Source organism: Pezoporus occidentalis, unplaced genomic scaffold (genome assembly GCF_034315485.1).
Source record: "Pezoporus occidentalis ecotype Australia unplaced genomic scaffold, CSIRO_AGI_Poc_V1 ctg224, whole genome shotgun sequence".
Taxonomy (NCBI): Eukaryota; Metazoa; Chordata; class Aves; order Psittaciformes; family Psittacidae; genus Pezoporus; species Pezoporus occidentalis.
In genome coordinates, this window is record NW_026914117.1 from 1,574,878 (window position 1) to 1,588,593 (window position 13,716).

The 13,716-nt window shown below is 41.6% G+C and overlaps 1 long non-coding RNA gene across 5 annotated transcripts in view; it reads right to left on the reverse strand.

Annotated features, from left to right (window-relative positions):
• The window catches only part of LOC134164770 (uncharacterized), a 31,782-nt gene that overhangs the window by 6,959 nt on the left and 11,107 nt on the right, over positions 1-13,716 (reverse strand). For 4 of the 5 annotated variants that reach the window (XR_009965250.1, XR_009965249.1, XR_009965248.1 and 1 more), the window contains exons 1-2: positions 4,105-6,542; positions 668-814 (exon numbers count right to left, since the gene is read on the reverse strand). This is a non-coding gene — a long non-coding RNA (uncharacterized LOC134164770). Of the gene's footprint in view, positions 1-667; positions 815-4,104; positions 6,543-13,716 lie in introns of those variants that run through there. The other variant, XR_009965247.1, reaches the window with a different exon arrangement.

The window sequence follows — 13,716 nt, forward strand, 5'->3', positions numbered from 1 at the left end:
ATCTTTTTCTTTTCCAGAAAGTCCTTGATTTCTCATTTTCATCCACAATTTCCCCCTCTTCTTTTCTACCTTATATAGCTTGGGTTCAAATTCTCTCCAGAAAATGTGAATGAACTAGTAACAACTATTTCTTCTAGCACTATAATGTCTCTTCAAAGCCTTCTTGATTTCTGCCCCGCCCTGCACAGAGTATGACCAACACCTGCAGGATCACTTAAAGGCCTTCCAAGGAGCCGTCTTTATCTCTCCTCAACAACCACCACCACGTTCAACTGCAGTAGTTCCACCACCTAGGTTTGAAAGACAGCATATCTGGAGACACACAAGAGACCTCAGCTTTCTTTTTCGTCATTCTAAAGTACTTCTGCCTTTCCCATAAGCAAAACTCAATCCCTACAACAGATACGTATAAATGCATAACATACATAGAAAATTCTGTCAGTAAACTATTTTATGCCTCTTAGTAGTTGTTAACAGATAGAAACAAAGAGGAGGAAACAAATACTGTTGGAATGCAAGAGACCATCAGGCCATGAGGAAAGAATTGCTGTGTTTTGTCTATTTTAAGTGAAAAATAAATAAATTGTAAGAGGGCCTGTGTACATGGTGAATGCAAATGCCTGCTGACCTGTCAAGAAAGGTGCTTACACAGCAGGACACATCTTACCTTGTTTGTATGCATGGCCAAGCCACAGAGGAATTAATTTGCCAAGGATGATATGCAGGATTTGTCCCACTTGGTGTCTTTTTTATTGTAAATGCCAAAGATGCATCAGTCTGTACTGCTTTTCACTCTTTATTTCCCAAGAAAGCACTTTCAAAAAAGAAGATGAAGCAACCGTGAAAACATGCCACTTGTTTCTGTTAGTGAGAGAACACCCACCACTCACAGGTACAGCAAATGTCTGTGCTCTCATTCAGTGCTATACTGAGCCTGTATTTCTCCCAGTTTATAACTCTGCAAGCAATGCTAAAGAAACATCTTTCCCACTCCCCTCCCAGAAACAAATACCAGCTGGCATACATAGAAAAATACATAGCGATACCTCATGCTTTCCACTATTTAAATGACACATCTGTCTTCATTTAAAAACTAGAGCCTCACCATCCCCAAAACCTTACAGCTAGACTGTACTACTTTTAAACACAGCAAAAAATACCTGCATTTTCTTCTGACAGATGATCATGGCCATTACTGTTGAAAATTATTTTCTAATTTTCCAGATTTTATGTCTAGAAGATTGTACTGGGGAAAGAGGGGCTACCTCTTTTTTGCCTGCCTTTCTGCACTGAGCACAAGGCTGCCTCACCTTTCCAGCTAAGCTGCTGGACTGGCAAATGTCATTGCTACTGCCCTCTTGGTAGAGCTGGTGTTTTGGAACAAAAGCAGTTTAGGATTGTCTTTAATTAAAATGCAATAAAATGTCTTAAAGTTTGTAATAAGAAAGTTCTGTCACTCAGTTGTGTACCTAAAATTTTAGATCAATGTCATATTTAGAAAATGCCATGAAAAGAGTGACTCTCCAGTTTTGCCAAGCATGTAATTAGAAGCAATCACCATTTTGCATTTCAGAAACTCACAGGTTCTCTGCTGCTTTCCATCACTGTTTTGTTAAATGTCATTCCACTAGCTGTCAAGCACTTTGCTTTTTTCAAAAACGAGGCAAATTATTAAGGAGCCTTAACAAGATCTCCAGGATAGGATCTTCTGTCAGTCTTCTGGGGTTTTTTAAATATCAGGAGCTGTTGTAATCCACTGCATTTTCAATGGAAGTGCTTTTTTTTCTCAGCTATACCTGGAAAAATTCTAAACTTACCTCAGTTCCAGGGTAAAATGTGTTAAAAGTGTCTCAGCACCACATATTACAAATGTTTAGAACATAAGAAGGTGAGAGTGATTTGTTGAAAAACATTTATGAACTTAAAATTTGAAGCACAGCAGCATAACTAGAAACTCACAAATTTAGGAAAACATACCTGAATTTTCCAGTTAGCTTGCAAGTCATTAAAAATCACTAAAATCAAATTCAAAGTTTCTGGTGCTAATCATCCCTAACCTAGGGAAAGCTTGCCAGCTGGACCGACCTTTGAGAAACTGCAAGCACATGGGCAACATCTTTACTCATAATTCTGCTGGATTTTAAACAAAGGCATTTCTCAGATCACAGCTTAAAGGAAGGAAAGGGCAGGAACACAGGTAACTTCATGGCACAGGAAGAGCCAGTTTAACCACTGCTGTGTGCACAGAGCTATGCTCCAGATGGCTGCTGCACTGACAGCATTTCTGAAGAAACTGCACTTAGTCTCCCTTGGAAGAAAGTTCTCCTAAACCTTGTAATCAAACTATTAAAGGAAAGAAAGTACAAGATCTAAAAGAACCATTTTCAGAAAATTCTTCTGTCTTTGCAACTGATAAAAGGTATTAATGAGCATGTATGTATTAATGTATTTTTTGCTGCAAATCAGCAACACATGGGTATAACCCATATAAGTCTGTAACTACTCTCCCATAAAGAACATTCAGCGTATTAAAGGTACTTCTACACCTAATAAACTCCAGTAATGCAATTATGCTCCTGGTCTAGTAAGCATGCAAAAGCATAGGTAGGAAAACTGGTGAATATATACTCTAGGCCAGAAGAACCTGCAAAAAAACCTCAGCATTTGGACTGTATTGCAAAATGAATCACAGTACAAATTATTTTCCTTCAAAGAAAGTAAATTATAAGTGATAGTGTAGCAGTATATTGTGCTCTGGCATGTACCTCTTTGCCCTGTTAATATGCATGTATCACTAGAAGAACAGACCTCACAATTCTTTGAAATTTATATAAGAAAAACATTGATTGCACTAAAAATAGTAATGACAAACTACAAGTATATTATTTTATTAATTGATTTTTAATGTCCAACAGAATGCAGTTCTGAAACTGCAAGATTGCTGGATTGCTATCTCCCTTAATTTCTTTTTAATAGATTTAAAAAGATCACTTTGTTATAGATATCATTATAGGTACAGGGAAGGCATTTGATTTATAATGTTTCTAAACAGATGGCACTGTGATGAATTATCACTTCAGAAGATCAGTAGATTATTGGGTTGTGAGCCTTCTTTCCTATTTATTCATTTTAAAGCTATGATTCCAGGAAACTCCTTGTCAATGTTGCTGTTTTTAAAAGAAAGGTGGTATGTGGCAATACAGAAAATCTTGGTTATCTCTTTTTCAGCAGGGGTAAAAAGGCAAAATATGGCTCAGACCCCACAGAAACCTTGTGAGGAAGCAACATCTCTCATTACAAGGTTTCAACTCCCAGTGGGTACGTGCACGAGGGCAGTCCTTAATCCTGGACAATACGATGTATTTAGGGCAAAGGAGGAATTGTATTTTAAAACAAGGGTGATGCAAGGAAATGAGTAATAAGAGGTGATGCATGTTGTTAACATTAATTTTCAAAAAAACATTAAAGATCTTGCATGTACGTGCAGAAACCTGTGGGCATGTTTTTATGTGCATAGGTCTGAGTAGGCACATTTTGAGGAGAAATAAGTGGAAAGGACTTCAACCATCCTGAGAAATTCTTCTTTAGAAACCTCATCCACTCCTGAAGTTTCTGTATGTTCAAAAAAAGAGATTTCAAAGCTTTCTGAAGCAGGCATTCCAGTATTTGTGTGCAGAAGTATGTGCTAACACACATGGAGAGGTTATCTTCAACTTTGCTGGCAAAAATATTTTAGACAAATCTAGAACTTTGCTTTTTAAAACGATTCTATTAAAAGCTTGATAATTCAAAAGACTGATTGCCGCTTTTCAAGCTGGCAGTATTCTTTTGAAATCAATTTTTAATATCTATAATGGCATGTTTTCCTATGGATTAATAAAACCATAACTAAGGGAAACCATCACTATCAACATGAGTCTGGGCATCAGACAGCTAATTAATAGCAGCTCGCTTTTCTCTCGAATAGAGGGTTTTTTAAAGATCTCCGTAATTTAATGTCATGCAGAATATTATGCAAAACATGCTTTTTTACAAAATCAGCAGGAGTCAAGTGCCATTGGAAAGGATGTGACAGTACAGCGTTTGAGAAGCTATAATGCTTACCCATTGAAAGTCTACAAATGCAAATCACAGTAGGACTCAAAATGGAGCCTTGGGAAATCAGAGAATAACTGAAGCCCAGCTGGACTGAAAAATCCTCCGGAGCAACAGATTCAATATGCCAGGATAAAAAAAAAAAAAAAAAAAAAGGAGAATTAGATTGGAAACAAATGAAGCCTTGCAAGCAGATTGGCAAACACAGTAGAAAGGTTATGCTCAGTGATGAAAATGAAAATAAAAATGTGTGTACTGTGATGAGAATGGAGACCTGAATCAACATTCATCTGATGCCTTCTCACAAATTAAAACTAGGACATTGGCATCTTCAAAAATACATGTTAACAAAACTTCAGCCTCCTGTTGTCCATGTACAAGTAAGCTTCCTATGTGTCTTCTTAATGAAATACATGCAATAACCACTTACCAATCAGTTTCCAATTAAAATACTATTTACAAAAATGATCCTGCTACCTGAATTTCCATGCGAGGCTTTGGCATAAGACTTTATAAGCTCTTTAGCCATCCATCAGATATTTTACCATCAGGTCTAGGGGTATGCTAAGCACATGGCTGTTGATGCCGTTTTAATTCAGGCTGCTGTTTTCCACCCAAGGCAAGGTGAAGGAGACTGGTATGAACATTTCCATATACAGCACACTTAAAATTAACCCACAAGATGTCACTGTTGCTCCAGAGAATTTTATCAGCTGGGCGATTTTTCTGGGCATAAATTGAGACTGGGAGCCAGGGGTTGACTCCCGCAGGGTTGCTCAGAAAAGGTCTGAATATTTTCACCATCCTGTAGCTCCATTATGTCAACCTGCTCTGGGGCTTCACCTTACTTCAAGGTCAGCTTGTGGTAACCAGCGGGCAACATCAGGAAACTTCACTGGAAGGCAGTGGGAAAGCATCCTCACCCACATCTATAAAGACATTAGGCCTTTGGAGACATTGTGCAGGCGAGGCCCTTGTTTGTTTGGGGCCAAGACGGTCTTATGGTGCGGCCATGGGAATATGAGGCGCTTCAGAGCCCCAGTATTACCTGGACCATGCCCCCCACTTGGGGGCACACAGGCAAAGCCTTGACCCTAGTCACAACAGCAGGAGGTCTGATTACTGTTCCTCACTTTCCTGAACACTATATGCACCCCCATCTTTAAAGAAAACAAACAGCATGGAGAAACTGCAGCGCTACTCACCTGAAGATTAGTGGTTTCTCCTCCTTTATGCCATTTCTTCCCTGCTTCCTATCCTGCTGCCTTGTCTCTTATAAAACTCCACGTTGGATAGAATAAAGCCTATGATATTGCTCCAGCTGGCAAAGCTGGTGAAGCTAAGGCAGCTGGCCCCTGTAGCTTTCAGACCCCACTTTCAGCTGCCTCAGTAAGCCAGGAAGCCAGGCTAACAGGAAACACAAGTCTGCTGCTGACACACAATAACCAAAACAGTAGTAACAAAAAAAAAAAAAAATAAATTTTTTTTCAACTAAATATAGACAGCAGAAACCTTCCAGAACAGTATAATTTCAGAGCATGAACGGCTTTATTCAAACCTACATATACCAAATGCTTGAAAAAAAAAAAGAGTTTATAGCATTTACCCCATGTGGAAAGACATCTACTGCAAATATTCCAACATTTGCAGGGGCAAAGATTCAGATTAAGCCAAAGCACATTCTTAGCACCCCATACTATTAGGCTTCCCTAAACAGTTATCTGTGGGTTAACTGCCAGTTTATATTTCCCAAATTGTAAATGAGGTTTCTCTAACACAAGATAAGCGGCTTGTCTGTGTGGTGGCAAATTTCTCTGCACCACTACTGCAGGCAGGTGTCCCAGCTACCTCCATCAGTGCTGCACATGTGGACTGAAAGGAAAGATCAACTGTGTTCTTGTCCTGTGTTCAGCTTAACAGTTATTTTTCTCCTTCTTAGTAGCTGGTGCAGTGCTGTGTTTTGCCTTTAGTCTGAGAACAATGCTGATAACACATCAGTGTTTTTAGTCGTTGCTAAGTAATGCTTACTCTGATTAAGGACTTTTCAGTCTCTCATGCTCTGCCAGAGAAAATGGGCACAAGAATGTGGGAGGAAGCAGAGACAGGACACCTGATGCAAACCGGCCAAAGGGGTATTCTGTACTGCAGCACATCATACCCAGTATATGAACTGGGGGGAATTACCCAGAAGGCCCAGATTGCTTCTCGGGTGGGGCTGGGTAGCAGTTGGTGGGTTGTGAGCAATTGTATTGTGCATCACTTATGTTTATTGTTTTCTTTTCTTTTTGCCCTTTCAGTTTTATATTCCCTCCCTTTGTTATTTCCCTTATTGTTATTATTATTGGTGGTAGTAGTAGTAGTTTTGTATTGTACCTTAGTTACTGGACAGTTTTTATCTCAACCTGTGGGATTTACATTCATTCAATTCTCCTCCCCATCCCTCTGGGAGAAGGAGGATGGAGCAGGGAATTGAAAAAGTGGCTGTGTGGTCCTGAGTTACAAGCTGGGCTTAAACCACAACAGTTCCTCAGAAGTACAAAGTTACCCTTCAGGTGAGGAAGATATTCTCAAAAGCAAGAATAGTTCATTTTCTTCTTAATCCCATCTCAGCAAATGAAACTACATCTGCACTGTTTTCCGGTATCTGCCCTTCACTCCCCTTTAAGATAATGGGTTGGCTGGAAATAGAAATGCCAAGGTTTTGTGATGTCAAACCCCCTCATAGGTGTCCTGGGTTCAGCAGTAGCAGTCATTTTTTCTCATTCTTGGTAGCTGGTGCAGCACTGTGTTTTTGATTTTTGGCCTGGGAACAGTGCTGATAACACTGATGTTTTTAGTTACCGCTCAAATGTTTTAGTCTGACCAACAACTTTGTGAGCCTCATGTTCTGCCAGGGAGGAGGGGAAGCCAAGAGGAAGCAGAGACAGGACATCTGACCCAAACTAGCCAAAGAAGTGTTCCATACCTCAGCACGTTATGCCCAGGATGTAACTGAGGGTTACCCGGAAGGGCTAGGGAACTGCGGGGTTGCACTAGGTATCGGTCGGTGCTTGGTCAGGCAGGGTGGGGCGAGTTATCAGTCGGCGGGTAGTGAGGTGTTGTACTTTCTTTCCTTGTTATTTCCTTTATCATTATTATTATTGGTAGTCGCAGTAGTGATTTGTGTTATACTTTAGTTACTAAACTGTTCTTATTTCAACCCGGGGAAGTTGCATTCTTTTGATTCTCCTCCCATCCCTCCAGGAGCAGGGGGAGGGCAAGAAGGGGGGTGTGGAGGGGGAGTGAGAGAGCGACTGCATGATTTATGTCTGACTGGGTTTAAACCACGACAGCCAGTTATACTATCTTTTGTTACGGAAATGATCCGTTGCTACTGCACTGACAGGGATTTCTAAGAACTGGAAGTAAGATGAGCAGAAACCCGTTTTCTCTTATTAGGCACCTTGTAATGCTGGCTGCGTCTTTGCTGCAGCAGGATAAAGAATATGTCCTAAATACCTATACGTTAGAGGGCCTTCATATAAAGGGGCATCACTGTTGCGTGGCTGAAAGAATCAGATCTAGGTTTGATATGACTGAAAAGAAAACAAATTTCTAGCCTGTTGCTACCCCAGCTGGCATTTCTCTGGGTAAGATCTTCACAGAACTAATGCAAAGAGAATCACAATCTGCATAATAATCATTAGCTTTTAGTCCACATGCTGCAGTACCACTCCTAGTTTTGCTCCAAGTCAAAACTACAGAATAAATGGATGCCGCTATGTATGCTAGAGCAGTTCTCAGTGTGCCCACTTTAACTCTGTTTTCAGCTGAATATATTAAAAAACTCTTTGGAACCATCTTAGTGGTTCCAAAGGATACAGTGCCTGTACCCAGATATGGGTGCATTACAGGGTATATGAGACTTCCACTAAATAAATTATGTGATCTCTTCTGGGTTAAGGAGTCCCTGCATCTTATTCACACAATGCCAATGAATCACCACTACATTGTGCAGGGAGCCATACAGCACAGATTATGAGGACCTCATTTACTTAGTGCAGACGTGACAATAAAGTTGTCCTGCTGACCATTGCCAAGCACCCCAGCCACACAACATGCCGGCTCTGGGCAAGATGGCGATTCTGTTTTCCTACAGCAGGTTACAGCCAACATCAATTGTCTTCTGTGCCTGCAGAGGTGGCCTGAGGCTGCAAGGCTTGTGTCTGAGCTGGTGCCTTGAGCATCTCTGCCATACTAAAGGCAGGCAAGGGGAAGTAGGAGAAAGCTGCAAGTCAGGAACTGCAGGTGTGGACAGCACGCAGGTGCGCAAATAGAGATGAAAGAGAGCTACCGGAGGAGTGATGTTGTAAGGAGAACAGTTTGCCTGAACAGATAGATGAGTGCTTGCACAATATTCAGCTCCAGTTCCCTAAGCTGCTAATAGCTTTAGCCTCTCCCAGTGTTAAAAACAGAAGCGCTGTTCAGAAAAAGGGACCATTTCCTTTTCTGAGCTGGAAAATACAGCCTATGTACACTGGGAACACATTTTCTTCTGTGCGGTTATCTCTATGCTGTCCAACTGCTCACTGCAGAGCAGCCTCAGGGTGTGCAAAGCATGGCACTGAGCCTATCATCACCTTGGTCCTGGTACATGGTAATATACCTAACAAAAATTAATTTTACTTCAAAGACTATCTAACATTTTGTTCTGTGTTTGTCAGCACTTCTTATAAACATTCCAAATTCTATATTATCATGGAAAATGTGGAAAAATTGGGTTACTCCATTTGAATATGGTAGGTTACCTTTTCTGTAGCCAAAAGACTCCCTAAATAGTGAGCTCTCCTGGAAGATCAACCTGCTGTATTAAGAAACAAAAAAGCCACTCAACAGTTACCCCAAAGACACAGGCAATCTTATCTTCCACTTGTCTACAAGAAAGAATGACCCATGGATACTGCAGCATGACTTGCTTTTCTCTTGCTTATTTTCCAGGGGAGGTATTTACCCATCATGTTAGAGAATCATTCCACAGCATTTCAGAGCTTGTTTTCCTCCAGGTGCTATCCAGTGTGCTTGATATTAATTCTGATGGTGAGACAAGGGGGGGGGGGGGGGGGGGGGCATAAAATTGCAAAATGGAATATATAAACCTTTAGAATCAGTTTTAAGTAATGCTAAGTTTGATGGCTTTGTAACAGTAGCAATGGAAAACTACCGAGGTGCATGATACACAGAAAAAAAAAACAACAGAGTACAGCTAGAGAAAATACTGAGAATTCTTGTGTAAGATAAACCATTATAGTTGATGTAGTTTTAGGCCCTATGACCTTAGTACAAAATGAATGTAAGAGAAACATGCTAGAAGAACAGGATGCAAGGATAAAGAGTATCTGGAAATGGCAGGTGTCAGGGATGGGCTGCAGTTAAACTAATTGATAAGTAGAAGGACAGGAGGACTGTTATGTCTGTGGTGTTAACAGACCAATTAAGCTGGTATAAGCATCTACTGTGCGTGCTTCAGAGGCTGCCAGAAGTGATGAAGATTGTTGGAAGAAGTAAACAACCCTCAGAGACCACCACCACAATTTTGTACACATGTGGGGAACTGTCTGGAAAATAATGTAATCCATACGTAGCCTCATGAATATGTATGTCCAGGGAATATATAAGGATGGCTTGTGTACCAATACAGGGACATACGTTAGGAGGAGCTATCCCTCATGTCTCCTGGCGCCGCAATAACGAATACCTGCTTGTCAACTTGAAAACTTTGTTGGCAAGTTTACTCCTGGAGTTTTCTTTGAATCAATGGTTAACATTTACTGAAAGGTATCATAATAACCCTCCTAGTCATAAGGAAAGGAACTAATACCTTAGGTAAACAAAAAGGGGTTTTCAGTGTGGAAAATCAGCTATGCAATATATGAAACACTGATTTCTCCATGAGTTGACTGCTCCACATTAGCACTGACCCAGAGAGGGCTGCATGTGCATATCTGAAAGAGCACAAGCCATTATCTCCCTCACAGGTGGCTGAGATCTGACACAGGAAGGGAGCACAAGGCAATCAGATGTCACAGTATGCTAGAGATTGGAAGGGACCTCGAAAGATCATCTAGTCCAATCCCCCTGCCGGAGCAGGAACACCTAGATAATGTTACACAGGAATGTGTCCAGGCAGGTTTTGAATGTCTTCAGGGAAGGAGACTCCACAACCTCCCTGGGCAGCCTGTTCCAGTGTTCCCTCACCCTCACTGAGAAGAAGTTTCTTCTCAAGTTTAAGTGGAACCTCTTGTGTTCCAGTTTGTACCCATTACCCCTTGTCCTATCATTGTTTGCCACTGAGTAGAGCCTGGCTCCATCCTCATGACACTCCCCCTTTATATACTTATAGACACTTATAAGGTCACCCCTCAGTCTCCTCTTCTCCAAACTATAGAGACCCAGCTCCCTCAGTCTTTCCTCATAAGGGAGATGCTCCACTCCCTTAATCATCTTCGTTGCCCTGCGCTGGACTCTCTCCAGCAGCTCCCTGTCCTTCTTGAACTGAGGGGCCCAGAACTGGACACAATATTCCAGATGCGGTCTCACCAGGGCAGAGTAGAGGGGAAGGAGGACCTCTCTCGACCTACTAACCACCCCCCTTCTAATACACCCCAGGATGCCATTGGCCTTCTTGGCCACAAGGGCACAGTGTTGGCTCATGGTCATCCTGTCGTCCACTAGGACCCCCAGGTCCCTCTCCCCTACACTGCTCTCTAACAGGTCGTTTCCCAACCTATACTGGAACCTGGAGTTGTTCCTGCCCAGATGCAGGACTCTACACTTTCCCTTGTTATATTTCATCAAGTTATTCCCTGCCCAACTCTCCAGCCTGTCCAGGTCTTGCTGGATGGCAGCACATCCTTCTGGCGTGTCAGCCACTCCTCCCAGCTTAGTGTCATCAGCAAACTTGCTGATAGTACGCTCAATTCCCTCATCTAAATCGTTGATGAATATATTAAATAATACTGGTCCTGGTACTGACCCTTGAGGCACTCCACTAGTTACAGGCCTCCAACTAGACTCAGCCCCATAGACTACAATTCTCTGGCTTCTCTCCTTCAGACAGTTCACAGTCCACCTCACTACCTGATCATTCAGTCCACACTTCCTCAATTTAGCCGTGAGGATGCTGTGGGAGACTGTGTCAAACGCTTTGCTGAAGTCAAGGTAGACCACATCCACCGCTCTGCCATCATCCATCCACTGTGTTATTTCCTCATAAAAGGCTAAGAGATTGGTCAAACATGATTTCCCCTTGGTGAAGCCATGTTGACTGCCCCTCATAACCCTCTTATCCTTGATATGCCTTAAGATGGCACCAAGGATAAGGTGTTCCATCACTTTCCCAGGGATGGAGGTGAGGCTGACCGGTCTATAGTTACCCGGGTCCTCCTTCTTGCCCTTTTTGAAGACTGGAGTGACATTTGCTTTCCTCCAGTTCTCAGGCACCTCTCCCGTTTCCCAAGACTTGGTAAAGATGATGGAGAGTGGTCTAGCAATGACTTCCGCCAGTTCCCTCAGCACCTGTGGGTGCATCCCATCTGGACCCATGGATTTATGGATGTCCAGATTGCTCAACTGATCTCTAACCCATTCCTCATCGACTAAGGCAAACCGCTCCATTGACCTGACTTCATCTAAGGTCTCAGGGGTACAGGGCTCTTCAGGGCTGCCTGCAGCAGAGTAGACAGAGACAAAGAAGGCATTCAGTAACTCTGCCATCTCTGTATCTTCTGTCACCAGGGCACCCATCCCGTTCATCAGTGGGCCTACATTGCCTCTGGTGTTAGTTTTATCTGCCATGTATTTGAAAAAGCTCTTTTTGCTGTCCTTGACCCTTCTCGCCAGGTTTAATTCTAAGGAGGCCTTAGTCCTCCTAGTTGCCTTCCTACATCCTCTAGCAGCAGCCTTATATTCCTCCCAAGTGGCCAGCCCCTCCTTCCATGACCTGTAAACTCTCCTCTTCCACTTGAGCATACCCAGCAATTCCCTATTTAGCCACGTAGGTCTCTTGGCCCTCTTCCTTGACTTCCTACATGTCGGGATGCTCCAATCTTGAGCACGGAAAATGTCTATTCTGTGTAACCACCTACTTGTGTAATCCTCTAGATGTTAAACAGATCATAAATCTGAATAGAAATAGTTTTAATTTGTCCAACTTGGAGCAATACAGATGAGTAACATCTCAGCGTCTGGCTTTCCCTAGTCACAGCGTCACTCCTTTCATTCTATTGGGGGCGGTTGGGATAAATCAAGCTTAATAATTCCAATGGTACAGGTTAAAACAAGAAATGGACTGCTATTCATAAGAAATCCATTCAGCTGAGATAGTAAAGGATTTGCTGATACCCGTTTTAAAGTATATTACAATGTGATTTTTAAGTTGTTACTAATGACCTACAACGTCTTTGCATGAGTGCACATACTATTTATAGCACAGGCAGCTTTTAATTCCAGGTATGAAACGGATAATTGGTGAGTAAGCAAGCACTAAAGTATAAAGTCACCATTTATCATAGATTAAGCATCATGAGCTCACTGGGAACAGTAGACCGAGATGGGTCTTAAGGATATAAATCTCTTAGAATTTGTTTTAATGCACTTTTCTGGATTGAAAAACACACTACATTGTCATCTTGCCAATACTGACCAATATTTAAGTACCTGAAAAACAAGCTATATAAACCTAAGTAACTTTAACCTACTTACATGTTTAACTAACTTACTTTCACAATGGACTGTGAAAGTGGGTTCATTCTGTTGGCAAAAGCACAAGCCAAAATTGTTAATTCTCATGATACAGGGCAGCAAAAGCAATAGACTAGTGCTTATAAACAATAAATTACTGTGAAATGAGTAGCCCATTAGTGGCATCATACAACCGGTCCTGAAATTCCTATAGTTTTTTCCTATAGGTTTTGTTCAGATTTGACCCTTGCTGTCTGAGAGGTGCAGAGAAAACACTTGATTTATGGCTCATGAAAACGTGTCTGGAGATTAACATAATAGCAGAATATTAAGCTCTTACAGTCTACTATTAGTTGACTTGCTAGCATTATTTCGACAGAAGTACAAACTAAAATTGGTATACAAGTCTTTTCACCATTAATAAAGCTTTATATTCTACTCTAATACTCGTAACAAAATGAAGTAACTGAAGAGCGAACCAACAACGTCACATCAGCTGGCTGTTTCTGACTATGAAAAATTACTATCATTCGTCTCCAATAGTCCTCTTTCTGGTGCATCCATTCAGAGAGACCAAGTACAACAGTTCAGCCACTGATCTGTGACTAAGACCATTTTAGGCTCTTTGAGGGATCACTATCCCTAAAACAAATGCAGCAAATGACAAGAGGGCTGCAGTCTCCAAAAGGCACTCTATATGCAGTGCATTTGATACTACAGGGGCAGTTATTGCAGACAACTAATTACCTTTTCCCTTATTTTTCCTGAAATTTTTGCAAAATTTAGGTTTAGATTACAATTTAAGGCAGCTTGTATTCCCATCTTGGTATTAGAACTAGCTTTTATTCTGCTTCCTCAAAACCCACAGATATTAGGTCACCACATTGCAAGTGAGACACTGAA